The sequence below is a fragment of the Tachypleus tridentatus genome, chromosome 13 (genome assembly GCF_004210375.1).
Source record: "Tachypleus tridentatus isolate NWPU-2018 chromosome 13, ASM421037v1, whole genome shotgun sequence".
NCBI lineage: Eukaryota > Metazoa > Arthropoda > Merostomata > Xiphosura > Limulidae > Tachypleus > Tachypleus tridentatus.
In genome coordinates this window covers 274,090,555-274,107,268 of record NC_134837.1, presented here as the reverse complement: position 1 = coordinate 274,107,268, position 16,714 = coordinate 274,090,555, and the positions used below count along the sequence as shown (strand labels likewise).

The following is a 16,714-nucleotide window of genomic DNA, read 5'->3' as shown; positions in this document are numbered from 1 at the left end:
ACATTATTTTTGCTTAATAATCAGACTCTTTTCACAACATTTTCGCTCATTCGACATTCACATTCATCATTACATGGCAGACTGGTTTCTGCTCACCGCTTGGCACAATTTCACATTCAAACTTATCAGAAGCTGTGAGAACTGGGTTTCTTAGGAGAAGTGTATTCTTACTCCTGTACAATACCTTGTTCATTTAGGGATGTTTTTCAGTTCCAGACTAAGTCTGATCCAATCTTCTCCTTTATACCCTTAGGTCAAATAAAGGTTAAGTCTTCAAGTACATTTGTATCTCCACCAGTGCATGCATTTCTAATTCTTTTGATGGTGTGGGCATCCTTGAAATCACTCATTTCTTTAGTTAGTGTTCACATGCTGACCATTCAATGTCATTACAAGACCAGTGGAGCATATACACAGATGTGATGAATTTTTCAGAGATTTTGTTAGTGTTCATTTTGCAAGATCTTGGCTGATGGTTGGATAACAACAACACATCAGGTTGTGTCCCTCTATCACCTCCATGTCAAGAGATATGTCTTTTCACAAATGCTTCTCTCTTGGGTTACGAGCTTGCATCAAGAATATGGAATTCAAAGGCCTTTGGGAAGAAGAGGAGACTTCTCTTTACATCAGTCTGTTTAGAACTTTTAGCAATTCAATGAGTTATGTCTCAGATCAGTGCTTTTACCACACACTGGAATGCTCAGCTCCTGTCCTTCTGGTGTCCTGTACCACATCTTCTGACTTCGACTTAGATGGTCTCATCTAGGATTAGCATAGTCTTCATCTTTACATGCTTCCTCTGACTTATATGTTACTCAAGATTTTGCATAGATTCACTCATCCTGTTGAGCTCTGTTAGCACCACACTGGCTGGGATAGCCTTGTTTTCAACTTCTTTGGTCATCACTCTCTTACATCAGTCTTGGTTAGACATTTTTCAGCCACCTTCATGCTTGGCTTTTATTAGGTCCATCATGTGGCATCATTAACATATTCCATTCAGCATTTTCTTCAGAAGTTTATTAGTGGAAATGGTTCACATATCATCTACAGCCTCTCATATATGGGTTTAATCATTCTTGTCTCACTGTACCATGTCTTTCAGTTCCTGACAGAGTTTATCAACAAAGGTTTAATGCCTTCATGTATTGCTCTGTATAAGGCTGCTTTATCAAATATCATTGATTTTTTCTAAGAGAAAAAAGTTTCTGAATCCCCAGTTTGATCATTACTACTGAAAACATTTCGAGTTATTCATCTTCATAGGCCTTTTAAGGCTCCTAATTTGAATATCACAGTGGTTCTTTGTGCCTTATCTTGTCCATTTTTTGAACTTTTTTGGGTCACCATATTTATTTTATTTTCTTCTCTTATCAGCTAATGGGCATCAACATTTAGATGGCTTTGAACTTCATGTTCACATAACTCTTTTCCATTCCACTCATATTCTGTTGTATCTGGATAGGTCATTTCTACTCAAAACTTAAACAGCTAGGAAAGGAGGTGAGCCTTTCTCTCCTATTCATCTTCCATCTATTTCACATTTATGTGACTGCTTGGATGTTGTTTGTCTTTTTGTGCCTGGTTTGGGCTCTCCAATTTTATGTGGCAAGTACTGAGCAGTTTGGGGTTCATGTCTATGATTATTCATGCATTTAATTTTAGTATGTAGCATGAATTATGTAATTAGAAAAATATGCAAAACATAGTACTAGCCACTGACCAGTCCACTATCTCATGTATGCTTCAATTAAGAAAGCTAAGAGGCTATTTCATTATGATAAGGATTATGGTGTATAATAAATATATAGTTAGATTAAAATAGTGAGTGTTGAAATTTCTTCTCAGATTATTTTATCTCCTTTCACACAGTTATCTCCTTGCAATGCAGCTCCATATATCTCAGCCATCAGTGCTGTGTCCATGATGTTTGGTGTATATAGTCTGGTGATATTTAGTAGAATAGCTGCAGCCTCGATAAAGGATTTTCAAATCACTCACAAGTTTGTTCCCCTGCAGGCCAATTTTCTTTTCATTCGTCTGCAAGTAATAATTTTTAGCATCGTTGGATCGGTTAGAAGCATTTCCATGCATTTATCCAGTTTAGATCCACAATTACTGGACACTGTAGGTATTTATTTGATATTCTATTTGTACATTAAACTTTACTTTTTTAATGTAAACACTTTTTTATATTCATTTACGAGATACTTGTGGGTAATGATATCATGTGAAAATGTTTCAATAGGAATGACTGCTCATTCCTTGAGCATGAAATATAAAAATGAAATATCAAATAATTATAAAAATATCATCAAAGAAACTTGTAGATTATGTATTTGAACATCATGTATCAATTATGTAACATTAAGGTAACATAAAAAAGAAATAATTTTGTAGTTGGGCATAAGCAACAAATAATGTCAAGAACAAATGTATCAAGTTAAGTAAAATTAGTTTGAAATAATGGAACTTGTTTTACAATATGTTTAATGAATGTTTTTCCAACAATCTAGTAGTATAACTCAGTCTATTCTGCTAAACAGGTAGTACAATGAATCTCTCCTTCAGAATAATCTATAAGTATAATAACTCACTTTCTCTTCTTCAGCAGCTAGCAGAATGAATCTGTCTTTCTGGATGATCTATAAGTATAATAACTCACTTTCTCTTCTTTAGCAGCTAATAGAATGAATCTGTCTTTCTGGATGATCTATAAGTATAATAACTCACTTTCTCTTCTTCAGCAGCTAGTAGAATGAATCTGTCTTTCTGGATGATCTATAAGTATAATAACTCACTTTCTCTTCTTCAGCAGCTAGTAGAATGAATCTGTCTTTCTCGATGATCTATAAGTATAATAACTCACTTTCTCTTCTTCAGCAGCTAGTAGAATGAATCTGTCTTTCTCGATGATCTATAAGTATAATAACTCATTTTCTCTTCTTCAGCAGCTAGTAGAATGAATCTGTCTTTCTCGATGATCTCTAAGTTTAAGGATTGTTTCCTTTTCCTTTCCAATTTCTATTTTCTCTTTTTTCCTAACCCACAATTGATATAGAATTTGTGAAATTTAAAATTATTCTTATAGTTTTTGAGCACTTATTTTAATAATATTTGTCTTTGTTTGTTTATTCCAAGTAGTGGTTTAGAATTTTAAAGATGGCTTACCTACATTCTGTAGGTCTCTTGCCTGACCAATTTGTTAACATACACATAATTCCAATGTTAAGGATGGAGAACCAATTTCATGAGGGCTCCAGTGTTAGTAGGAGTAATGTTACTATTTCTGCCTCATGTTTAACATTCACCAACCCTGAATATATGTAAATTGTCATTCTGATAAAAAAAAATAAATAAATAATCCAGTATTATTTTTTTTGTCATCAAAGAAAGGTATATTTCATTTTAAGGTGCCATAATATATTTACTTTCCTTCCTAATTTGAAGTTTAATAATACTAGAATATCAAGCTTTATACTTTTGCTAAATTTATATTTGCAACTGATCCATGGACAAACTAAATCTTTAATATGGATATTTCACTTAAATTACATCATCAGCATTAATATTTCCAATATAAATTTGTCCATGATATCTAGACTACAAAACACATTAGCATTGAGCAAGTTTTCAAATTTAATTTGAAGTTTTGGAAAAACAGATATAACTATATCAATATAATGGAATATGCAACATACATATATTACTATATATATACACTTAATTATAAATATAAGCACTATATCTTTAAAATATAAATAAATGTCAAATAAAAACACCAAGAACCAGAAATTATTTCATTTATGAAAATAGAGAGGTTTGCTTTCATAAAGAATTCATAATCTGTGGTTCTGGAATTAAGGTTTTCGGAAGTATCATGTGGTTGTTATTTGTATTTATATACAATCCATAAGCACATAGGAGTGGGGAAAGTGACTTTGATTTTAAACATATTTTTAATTCTAAATGTTGATGTAAATACTAAATGTAACTTAATTTATGACATGTTTTAAGTAGTTTTTGAATATGATGTTTGAGTTTAAACTCTTGTTTTCCAGTGAAAGGAAATTAGAATTAGTGGTTACTTTGAGACTAGGTGTGACGTTTTGGTTGGTAGTATTTTATTTGTTAAAACTTTTTGCGTAATAGTGTAAGAAATTAATTGGCTAACCACTATTTTGTAATGTGTTATGAATTTTTGAAATTTCTAAGTGAAGACAGAGGTGGTAAGAACAGATATTATATACTCTGATTAGAATGTTTACAACAAAGTTATGTTTGAAGGAGTCTGGTATGAAATTGTCAAAGTAGGGATATAAACTAGCAATCATTTTCTTACAGTAAATATAAATGTCAGAGATTGTTCATTTTGTGTAATGGCACTTTAGTCTTAGGTGTAATTCATCTTACTCGTGAATTGTAAAACAGGATAAATACATTGTTTTATTAAATATTTGCAATATAAACCTATTTTATTTTCTGTTTGTGTTTTAAGAATTAATTTGTTTACTTGAACTTATATCTACAAGCTGATTTAAACTGATGGATCTAGGTTGATTATAATATAAATCAAGCTAGATACATTTTATTATTAATGTTACCTTCATCATTAGTTCCAATAAATGAAGTTCTTTTTCTAAGTTTTGCATGATTAAAGATAAGCTTTGTTACTTTAGTGAAAACAAAGTATTGATAAAAAATAATATAAATGATTCTTAAATATTAGGCTTAATAGTAGCAGTATTAACAATAGGCTACTTCAGTAGTGAATATTTTTTTTAGGCTGTAAGTATAAATACTATGATTAAGACTGGTGGAGAGTTTTCAGTTTTAACACTTTGTTAGGTGTAATGGGTTCATTTATTTGGGAACTCTGGACTGGCAAGTACTTTAAGGCAGATGTGAAATTTTTATTTAGAGTTTGTAGGTTGGAGGCTATCCTAATTAAAGATATTTAATTATAATTAAATATAAAGATATATGTGTAGACTGTGGGAAATGGTAGTAGGATTTCAGGAGGAGCTTACACTTTCATATCTGAGGGATACACCAGTATCAGTTAACAATGACTTTCAGGAACTACAGGAGGAGCTTACACTTTCATATACAAGGGATACACCAGTATCAGTTAACAATGACTTTCAGGAAGTACAGGAGGAGCTCACACTTTCATATACGAGGGATACACCAGTATCAGTTAACAATGACTTTCAGGAACTACAGGAGGAGCTTACACTTTCATATACAAGGGATACACCAGTATCAGTTAACAATGACTTTCAGGAACTACAGGAGGAGCTTACACTTTCATATACAAGGGATACACCAGTATCAGTTAACAATGACTTTCAGGAACTACAGGAGGAGCTTACACTTTCATATACAAGGGATACACCAGTATCAGTTAACAATGACTTTCAGGAACTATTAGAGATAAAACTAGTGTATTTAGTTATAGTAGCACCATTATGTTGAGTAACAACTTTCAGTCCTTGGCAGACTAGTAACTGTTGGAGGGAAGGAAAATAAAAGGGTTGGAGAAGAATGTGGATGATAAGGTTACAGTGACAGGTGATTCCTTGACAAGGCATGTAGTTGAATAGTCTCTGGTATTGCCAGGGAGAAAACAATCAGATTATGCTACTCAGGGGTACAGGTGGAGAATATAATTGACAGAGTGGGAGATGTAATAAAGGGGATTATCAGAAGTGTAGTTTCTCTGATGCATGTAGGGGCTAATGGTTTACAGAAAGGTAGGTCATAGGAGCTAATTATTGAGTACAAGAGATTGATAAAGGTAGTAAAATTAAAAGGCCACAATTTAATTTTGTCGGGGATACTGTCCAGAATTAACTTGTGGAGATAAAGTTTGAAATAGGTCACTGAGGCTAAAATTCTAGTATGTAAGGATGAACAGATTAGCTGGTTGAACTTGTGGGATCCATTTCAACCTTCAGCTTATCATAACACAAAATTTCATCATAACACTCAACTCAATTTTGTGTTTCTCTAGAGACTTTGCTGGGCTGCACGCTACCAGCATAATATACTAATCTGGACCCTACCTCTTAGTGTATCAAAACACTACTTTATAGCCTTTCCAGGTTGAATGGGTCATGCATGGTTTAGTGTCCTGTACTTTGAAATCTGACAGTGATGATTTGTCTCTTTCTCACAAAATTGTACTCTACACATAGGAGTCATGGGTATACCAGTGATAGCAAGATCCAACTAGTTTGTTTGTTTGTAACAATCAACATTTTGTAATTGTGAGTTGTGGTTATACACTGTTATTAGGAGTTTGTCAAAAGGGACAGTTGAGAGTGTTGCAACCTCCATTTCTGGTGGGTTGTCAATCATGGGTACCTTTTGACCTAATAAAGAAAATGAATTTTTTATTACCTTCATCAAAAATCCTAATTATTCTGTTCTCATATATCAATGAAAAAAATATACAAATGCAGCTAAATTTGTTTATTTTCTTGTTTAATGAACAATTTACAAAACTGTAAGTATATGTTATTGTTAATGTCTATCATATAATAATGTGGGTTTTTGTTACTGAGGGTAAAACCTATAGTGTAAATGTATTACAGTTGTATTTTTGAGTATGTAACTGTTTCAATACTGATTATGAAATAAATTATATAAAATGTTACTGAAGTTGACAATACAGCAAAAATTAATTCTGAACCTTTTAAGCTTTATATACAGCAGACAAAACTCAGCTGGGTCTAAATACTTGGAAGGATGTAATTAAAATACAAAATTCTGACAAAATATTCAAATACAAGATAACTGCTGTAGAAAAAATATAAAAATACTAAGTTATGGTTTATGTGGAACTAATAGAATGCAACTACCTGTTGAAAGAAAAGAAGATGTGTTGACTTCTCTGCTGAGGCCTTCTTCAGAAACATACTGTTTTTAAAATAATTCCTAAAGCTTCTTCAAAATGTTTTTTCATTATAAAGAACAGACCATATTCTTATCTACCATACAACAATGTATTTAGTTATAAAAACAAGTGTGACAAATACAGTTTGTATAAAATGCTTATTTAAAATTGTTTATTTCAGTTAAAATGAATCTCAGTATTCTATTAGATAAGGAATCACACCTTGGGGGAAAATATCCACACCACAAATTGAAATTTAATTTTGTCATCTTCAAGAACCTAGAGGAGGCTTAGATTGGACATGGAGTTAGAAAATCACAGCACTGGTTTTGTAATAACCTAGAGGAGGCTTAGATTGGACATGGAGTTAGAAAATCACAGCACTGGTTTTGTAATAACCTAGAGGAGGCTTAGATTGGACATGGAGTTAGAAAATCACAGCACTGGTTTTGTAATAACCTAGAGGAGACTTAGATTGGACATGGAGTTAGAAAATCACAGCACTGGTTTTGTAATAACCTAGAGGAGACTTAGATTGGACATGGAGTTAGAAAATCACAGCACTGGTTTTGTAATAACCTAGAGGAGGCTTAGATTGGACATGGAGTTAGAAAATCACAGCACTGGTTTTGTAATGATGAGTTTAACCCAGGGTTCTTTATTGTCATTAGTGTTGTTTTAACCCAGGGTTCTTTATTGTCATTAGTGTTGTTTTAACCCAGGGTTCTTTATTGTCATTAGTGTTGTTTTAACCCAGGGTTCTTTATTGTCATTAGTGTTGTTTTAACCCAGGGTTCTTTATTGTCATTAGTGTTGTTTTAACCCAGGGTTCTTTATTGTCATTAGTGTTGTTCAGTCATTTAACTATGAACCAGGGAGTGATGGTGACAAGGAAACAGCTTGTGAGTCCTGTGAGCTGTACTTGGCCCATAGTATTTCTAAAGCATTTCCAACTGGGTGCATTAACCCATTTCTGTTCTGCAAAGAAATCATGTATTTGAAGTTTGAGTGTTATAACTGAATCAACCATTCAAATTGGTTATAGTTTGTCATTTAAAAACAAAGGTTAACTCATAGAATCATAATAAGCTTACTTTCATGTTGTTCAAGTTTCATTACCCTTTTGTTACAAGATTTTTCTGTGTTATTGCTTGCTTTATAACTGCTGCTCGTCTTGTTACTGATGGTAATTCACTTTAACATTATAACTTTTGTTCAGTCTTGGTTTTGCAGCATCTAATTGAACATGTAGAGTACACTTTCCTTGAAATGGAACAGTAGGAATATTGTAGATATATACTTCTGCTTCAGCATTAAGAATGTCTTCAATTAAGAATTTTTTTCCTTAGATAAAGAGCCAAACTTTTAATCTTTCCATTTCAATTTTCTTCTTTGTTGTCTTTCAATAACTTTTTTAAACATTCTGAAAACTGGCAAAATTTGACCCATTTTGAAGTACAATCTTTCATACAGCTCTTGAACTTCCATCATTAATATGTCCCCCTCTATCATCAGTCGTCAAAATGTCCATTCAGACTGTAAATCAACTGCAGTCCAAGGGGCAGAAACTATACTGTAGTTCTCACATCATACGTAACTGCTTTGTGGTGCATAGTCTGGCTATTAAACTGATTCTTAAAAATCTTTCTTTACATGATAATTAATACAGATTGGTAGCAAAGTTTTTCTGCTCATCACTTGAATGTTTCGAGCATGATCATTAATTACTTCTTCCTGATGTTGTTATGTGTCTCATTTCCTTGGTTATATAACTAGAAACTGAATCAGGTATCTCTTCCTTTGTAATTCTGATTTACTGAACCTTGCATATTGTCTCATTTCCTTGGTTATATAACTAGAAACTGAATCAGTATCTCTTCCTTTGTAATTCTAATTTACTGAACCTTGCATATTGTCTCTCACTTTTGAAATTGATGCCCTATATTTCCTTTTTTGAAAGATATTTGAACCTTTGAAGGATGGAATTTTTTATACTTTTTCTCAATTGTGTATTTTTCATCATCGTATACAGAAGAAGTGTGTTTACTTTGTAACAATAATACAAAAATATTAAAATGTATGCACTGTGTATGAATAAAGTGTTGAACATTTTTTATATAAAAGGTAATGTGAAGTTTTGCCATAAGTTTAAACAAAGTAATGTTTGTAAAAATGTTAGCAGTATACAGTACTTACATTCAAATACTTTAGGACGTTGCCTATTGAAGTTAGTTTCCTACAATAAGTCTTCATCCATACAGACAACATGTAGCTTGGAAATTACCTATAAAGTATTTTAAAATGCTATTTCCATATGAATTGTCTGTTAAAGGTTTAATGCTCTGAAACTACAAAAACAATGGATGAGGCTACAGGTATGTACAATCTATACAGCCAAACAGATGAGTTTATATATATCTTGTAAACAGATGAGTTTATATATATCTTGTAAACAGATGAGTTTATATATATCTTGTAAACAGATGAGTTTATATATATCTTGTAAACAGATGAGTTTATATATATATCTTGTAAACAGATGAGTTTATATATATCTTGTAAACAGATGAGTTTATATATATCTTGTAAACAGATGAGTTTATATATATCTTGTAAACAGATGAGTTTATATATATCTTGTAAACAGATGAGTTTATATATATATCTTGTAAACAGATGAGTTTATATATATCTTGTAAACAGATGAGTTTATATATATCTTGTAAACAGATGAGTTTATATATATCTTGTAAACAGATGAGTTTATATATATCTTGTAAACAGATGAGTTTATATATATCTTGTAAACAGATGAGTTTATATATATATCTTGTAAACAGATGAGTTTATATATATATCTTGTAAACAGATGAGTTTATATATATATCTTGTAAACAGATGAGTTTATATATATATCTTGTAAACAGATGAGTTTATATATATATCTTGTAAACAGATGAGTTTATATATATATCTTGTAAACAGATGAGTTTATATATATATATCTTGTAAACAGATGAGTTTATATATATATATCTTGTAAACAGATGAGTTTATATATATCTTGTAAACAGATGAGTTTATATATATCTTGTAAACAGATGAGTTTATATATATCTTGTAAACAGATGAGTTTATATATATATCTTGTAAACAGATGAGTTTATATATATATCTTGTAAACAGATGAGTTTTTATATATATCTTGTAAACAGATGAGTTTATATATATATCTTGTAAACAGATGAGTTTATATATATATCTTGTAAACAGATGAGTTTATATATATATCTTGTAAACAGATGAGTTTATATATATATCTTGTAAACAGATGAGTTTATATATATATCTTGTAAACAGATGAGTTTATATATATATCTTGTAAACAGATGAGTTTATATATATATATCTTGTAAACAGATGAGTTTATATATATATATCTTGTAAACAGATGAGTTTATATATATATATCTTGTAAACAGATGAGTTTATATATATATATCTTGTAAACATGAGTTTATATATATATCTTGTAAACATGAGTTTATATATATATCTTGTAAACAGATGAGTTTATATATATATATATATCTTGTAAACAGATGAGTTTATATATATATCTTGTAAACAGATGAGTTTATATATATATCTTGTAAACAGATGAGTTTATATACATCTTGTAAACAGATGAGTTTATATACATCTTGTAAACAGATGAGTTTATATACATCTTGTAAACAGATGAGTTTATATACATCTTGTAAACAGATGAGTTTATATACATCTTGTAAACAGATGAGTGTATATACATCTTGTAAACAGATGAGTGTATATACATCTTGTAAACAGATGAGTGTATATACATCTTGTAAACAGATGAGTGTATATATATATCTTGTAAACAGATGAGTGTATATATATATATCTTGTAAACAGATGAGTTTATATACATGTCTTGTAAAGAACTTATTTAAAGTATTCTAGATGTTGTTTTAAAATACTCTCAGTTGTGTTTATAAATGTCAGACATGCTCAAAATCTTTAAATGAAACATGTTTGACGGTTTTTTAAAGCAGCGGGTTAATGTTCATCAGCAACCCCAGCACTCCCTTTGTATGTATTTGTAACCCCAGCACTCCCTTTGTGTGCAACCCCAGCACTCCCTTTGTATGCATTTGTCACTCAAATATCAATAAAAGTTGTTAAATGTGGCAAGTTTGCATTAAAAAATGTGAACATTTTGACTGTTTTGTGTATATTTGTTTTTCTGTTTTGTGTATATAATACAATTTGCATACCTTCAGACACCCCATAGTATAGCTTGTCATCTCTGTAGTTGACCAGGATAATAACCTGGGCAGAATTCTGCAGGAGATATGTAATAAGAAACATTAAAAAGATTTTGTGTTGAAAGTAGTATATGAAGATATTGTACAACAGTTTATGTGCATCATTGATGTTTCTGTACTTACAGATATAAGTTCTGCAGTTATTATAGGAGAAGCTTTCATCTTAGCTGTCCTAGCACGTGGTATATTTCTTCATCCTCCTCCAGACTCATCAGCCTGTGGCAATTCATCTGTCTCACAGATTAGTGTGTCTGAACAAGTTTCAGTGAACTCAGGGCAGGAACAACTTAATACAGTTTAAATAAAGTGCAGATATTTTGTCTAGATATTACAATAATAATAACAATAATTGTACTTGAAGAACAGCTGCTTTACATCTGTAGGTCAGAAAAATTACTTTCAAAACACCTAAACATTTTCATATTTTACTTATTAATTATGAGAAATTCAAGTTTTCAACTGATTAGGTACTGTAGTCATAATGTGTGTTTGTGTACTATATAATCTGAGATGTATATTTATGTTAACATTCTAAAAACATGTTGTTCTTGTACTTTTTAAACATTTTTTTGTAATGTGAAGAAAGTCACTTTCAACTTTATCAAAACCCCAAATTATAGTTTTCTTTTAACCAACACCATTAACTGAATGTAGTTTTTGCATTAGTTACTATTATTTAATTTTAATTAAGATTTAATACTTATTTATAGATCAGTATTTTAAAGGAAGTCACTGAGTTTATAAATAACTAAACTTTATTCTTCTGACATTTTTGCGTTCATTACAGCAACGTTTGTATTATTTAACATTTCCAATTCAATTGAGGGCAGGGAAGCATTGTATTTTTCTAGTCATTAAATATCATAGTACAAGTGTTTTTATGTTATAATTTTTTTCTGCATTCTTATTCTGTAAAGAGTAAACAAGTAAAGAAATTGTTTTCATCCTTGTACCAAATATGATAAGTAAAGAAGTTGTTTTTATTCTTGTCCTTATTTTATAAAGAATAAATAAACGAAGTAATTTTTAACTCTTATCCACATCTCATAAAGAATAAGCAAATTAAGAGAATGTTTTCATTCTTAAATGCATCTTCATTCCATAAAAGAATAAATGAGTAAAGAATGTTTTAGAAACATTCACAGCTACTTCATTACACATTGCCATGAAGATGTTTATGCATACCATGTCTTAATTTAGCTCCTACCCTTGTATGTGTTAACATTTACTATGCCAGACTATGATATAGCTATCATTAGACCAGCCCTCCACCGGTAAGAAAGAGATACATCCTCCATGTACAGTAACTCTCCATGAGCATGCAGTGCATACATCCTCCATGTACAGTAACTCTCCATGAGCATGCAGTGCATACATCCTCCATGTACAGTAACTCTCCATGAGCATGCAGTGCATACATCCTCCATGTACAGTAACTCTCCATGAGCATGCAGTGCATACATCCTCTATGTACAGTAACTCTCCATGAGCATGCAGTGCATACATCCTCCATGTACAGTAACTCTCCATGAGCATGCAGTGCATACATCCTCCATGTACAGTAACTCTCCATGAGCATGCAGTGCATACATCCTCCATGTACAGTAACTCTCCATGAGCATGCAGTGCATACATCCTCCATGTACAGTAACTCTCCATGAGCATGCAGTGCATACATCCTCTATGTACAGTAACTCTCCATGAGCATGCAGTGCATACATCCTCCATGTACAGTAACTCTCCATGAGCATGCAGTGCATACATCCTCCATGTACAGTAACTCTCCATGAGCATGCAGTGCATACATCCTCCATGTACAGTAACTCTCCATGAGCATGCAGTGCATACATCCTCCATGTACAGTAACTCTCCATGAGCATGCAGTGCATACATCCTCCATGTACAGTAACTCTCCATGAGCATGCAGTGCATACATCCTCCATGTACAGTAACTCTCCATGAGCATGCAGTGCATACATCCTCTATGTACAGTAACTCTCCATGAGCATGCAGTGCATACATCCTCCATGTACAGTAACTCTCCATGAGCATGCAGTGCATACATCCTCTATGTACAGTAACTCTCCATGAGCATGCAGTGCATACATCCTCCATGTACAGTAACTCTCCATGAGCATGCAGTGCATACATCCTCCATGTACAGTAACTCTCCATGAGCATGCAGTGCATACATCCTCCATGTACAGTAACTCTCCATGAGCATGCAGTGCATACATCCTCCATGTACAGTAACTCTCCATGAGCATGCAGTGCATACATCCTCCATGTACAGTAACTCTCCATGAGCATGCAGTGCATACATCCTCCATGTACAGTAACTCTCCATGAGCATGCAGTGCATACATCCTCCATGTACAGTAACTCTCCATGAGCATGCAGTGCATACATCCTCCATGTACAGCAACTCTCCATGAGCATGCAGTGCATACATCCTCCATGTACAGTAACTCTCCATGAGCATGCAGTGCATACATCCTCCATGTACAGTAACTCTCCATGAGCATGCAGTGCATACATCCTCCATGTACAGTAACTCTCCATGAGCATGCAGTGCATACATCCTCCATGTACAGCAACTCTCCATGAGCATGCAGTGCATACATCCTCCATGTACAGTAACTCTCCATGAGCATGCAGTGCATACATCCTCCATGTACAGTAACTCTCCATGAGCATGCAGTGCATACATCCTCCATGTACAGCAACTCTCCATGAGCATGCAGTGCATACATCCTCCATGTACAGTAACTCTCCATGAGCATGCAGTGCATACATCCTCCATGTACAGTAACTCTCCATGAGCATGCAGTGCATACATCCTCCATGTACAGTAACTCTCCATGAGCATGCAGTGCATACATCCTCCATGTACAGTAACTCTCCATGAGCATGCAGTGCATACATCCTCCATGTACAGTAACTCTCCATGAGCATGCAGTGCATACATCCTCCATGTACAGTAACTCTCCATGAGCATGCAGTGCATACATCCTCCATGTACAGTAACTCTCCATGAGCATGCAGTGCATACATCCTCCATGTACAGTAACTCTCCATGAGCATGCAGTGCATACATCCTCCATGTACAGTAACTCTCCATGAGCATGCAGTGCATACATCCTCCATGTACAGTAACTCTCCATGAGCATGCAGTGCATACATCCTCCATGTACAGTAACTCTCCATGAGCATGCAGTGCATACATCCTCCATGTACAGTAACTCTCCATGAGCATGCAGTGCATACTTTCATTAGAATTGCTTTTCCACAGGTGTGTTTTTTTCATAGGCATTACCAGAACTTTTGTCTATTATTGTAAACTTTCTTTAATATTCACATCATAGGCTTTTTTTTTATTAGTAATCATGAATACATGATAGAGATATACCGAATTTTAATCTGGATTATTTTTCATTTGGTTTTGTATTAAACAAATGTGTAATTTGGGGACACATTTCCCATTGTTTAATCCAACACCAAAGTTTCATGTACTACTATTCACAGTTATCTTCAAATCAAAATACTATTGCTATATGAGGCTCATTTTATTTCTAACTTAAAAAAAAAAAAATGAAACCACTGCAACATCTGTTTATGTCGATGAATTACGCATTTATATTCCCATGTTTCTGACATTACCAAAGGTTTTGACACACTTTAACAGGAACCATTTGATAATATAATAGTGACAAGAGGCACTGTGACAGTCAGTGATACTACCAACCTTATGCACCACATGGTTGACTTCTTTCTGACCTAGTATTCATGATTCCCAGTCTCCTCCTTCTATTACTTCAACTGGGCCTGCCATGTTTTCTAAAGTTTTTGTTTTAAATGTGTGTTTTTAGTTCAAGTTTTTCTTCGCAACAAGAATAAGGTAATGGTACTTTCATTTTTCACTGTTTGGATTCCATGGGTATATATGTGTATGTATGTTGCTTTCTCACATTCCAGATACTTTCCATGAATCTCAGGCTTCTTTATCAAGTCCCTAACACTTGAATCTTTTCTTTCTGTTTGACGATCTCCACTTCTTCCTTCATTTTGTTGTCTCTTTTCCCACATACTCATTTTTGTTTCTTCCTCAATTTCTTTTATGAATGTGTCATTTTTCTTAATAAACTTTATATCATGACCCTGTTAGATTCACTGAAGGAACTTGAAGAAATGTTTTCCATTTTGTCTCAGTTAACTTGATTTCTTTGTTTATGAGTTTTACGTCATCATGTTTCACTACTTTCTGACACTTGCCTTTCACAATTTTCTCTACCTGAACTGTGTATTGTATCCTTTTTTTGTGATGTCGTCATCATGTTTCACTACTTTCTGACACTTGCCTTTCACAGTTTTTTCTACCTGAACTGTGTATTGTATCCCTTTTTTGTGATGTCGTCATCATGTTTCACTACTTTCTGACACTTGCCTCTCACAATTTTCTCTACCTGAACTGTGTATTGTATCCTTTTTTTGTGATGTCGTTCTGGAAGAAATATGTTTTATAATTTTATATCTTCAGGCTATGTAGCTCATCAGCAATCATCTCCAGTGACTTTGGTTTATTACCTTTAAGACTAAAAATATATAAAGTAATGTGTACACCGATTTTTGTAGTTGTTCGATGATCAAAAACTTCACAAGATGATGCAGTGAAAAAAATTTGTTGTGAAATAATAAACGATCAACATCACAGAACATCTTGTGAAAAAGTCGCCTCCCTCCAGTACGGCAGCGTTAAATTTAGGCCTTACAACACTATAATGCGCGCCACAGTTCTTTGTGGTGGAAAAGGAAGAAGACAAACCATTTAAGTTAGAAAAATGTGAAAAATAACAGAAGTACGTTTATAATTGAAACTGACTTCCTAAACTCCAAAAATTGTAGAAATATTTATTCCGACTCATGGAGTAATATTTGATTTTCAGTATGCGTCGTATAAAAATGTCATACTTGTTCTTTAAAGATAAATGTTGCTTTAATACCCAGCAGCAAAGTTAATTTTCCTTTTGTATATAGGAGTTTATATTAATATTTGAATAAAGTATAAAAAATACATTTCTTGCTGCCCCTTGCTAGTACAGCGATAAGTCTACGAATTTACAACACTGAAATCAGAGGTTTGATTACCCGCAGTAGGCTCAGCAGATTGCCCGATGTAGCTTTGCGATAAGAAAACACACACACACATTTCTTGCTGTTCAGACAAAACATGTGTTTTATTCTAATCAGAAGAAAACAGCCTAATTTTGCTATGACCCGTCGAAACTTGTAGCGTGTTCTCTACTTAAAATTTTCGTTATGCTTACAAATTTTCAGTGAATTTTTGGTCTTATTTGTGATAGTATTTATTATTAAAGTTGATAACTAAAACATATCTCTATTGCACAGACAACAAATTATAAACTTTGTTCCTTAGAATTTAGCCCTCCAGTGACACGTCTGC

The 16,714-nt window shown here is 32.9% G+C and overlaps 1 pseudogene across 1 annotated transcript in view; it reads left to right on the top strand.

Moving 5' to 3' along the window:
• Positions 1 to 12,236, top strand: part of LOC143236586 (organic solute transporter subunit alpha-like) — a 29,336-nt pseudogene extending 17,100 nt beyond the window's left edge. The window contains exons 4-5 of the transcript XR_013019592.1: positions 1,876 to 2,130; positions 11,379 to 12,236. The product of XR_013019592.1 is annotated as an organic solute transporter subunit alpha-like (transcript). The remainder of the gene's footprint in view (positions 1 to 1,875; positions 2,131 to 11,378) is intronic.
• The last annotated feature ends 4,478 nt before the right edge of the window (positions 12,237 to 16,714 follow it).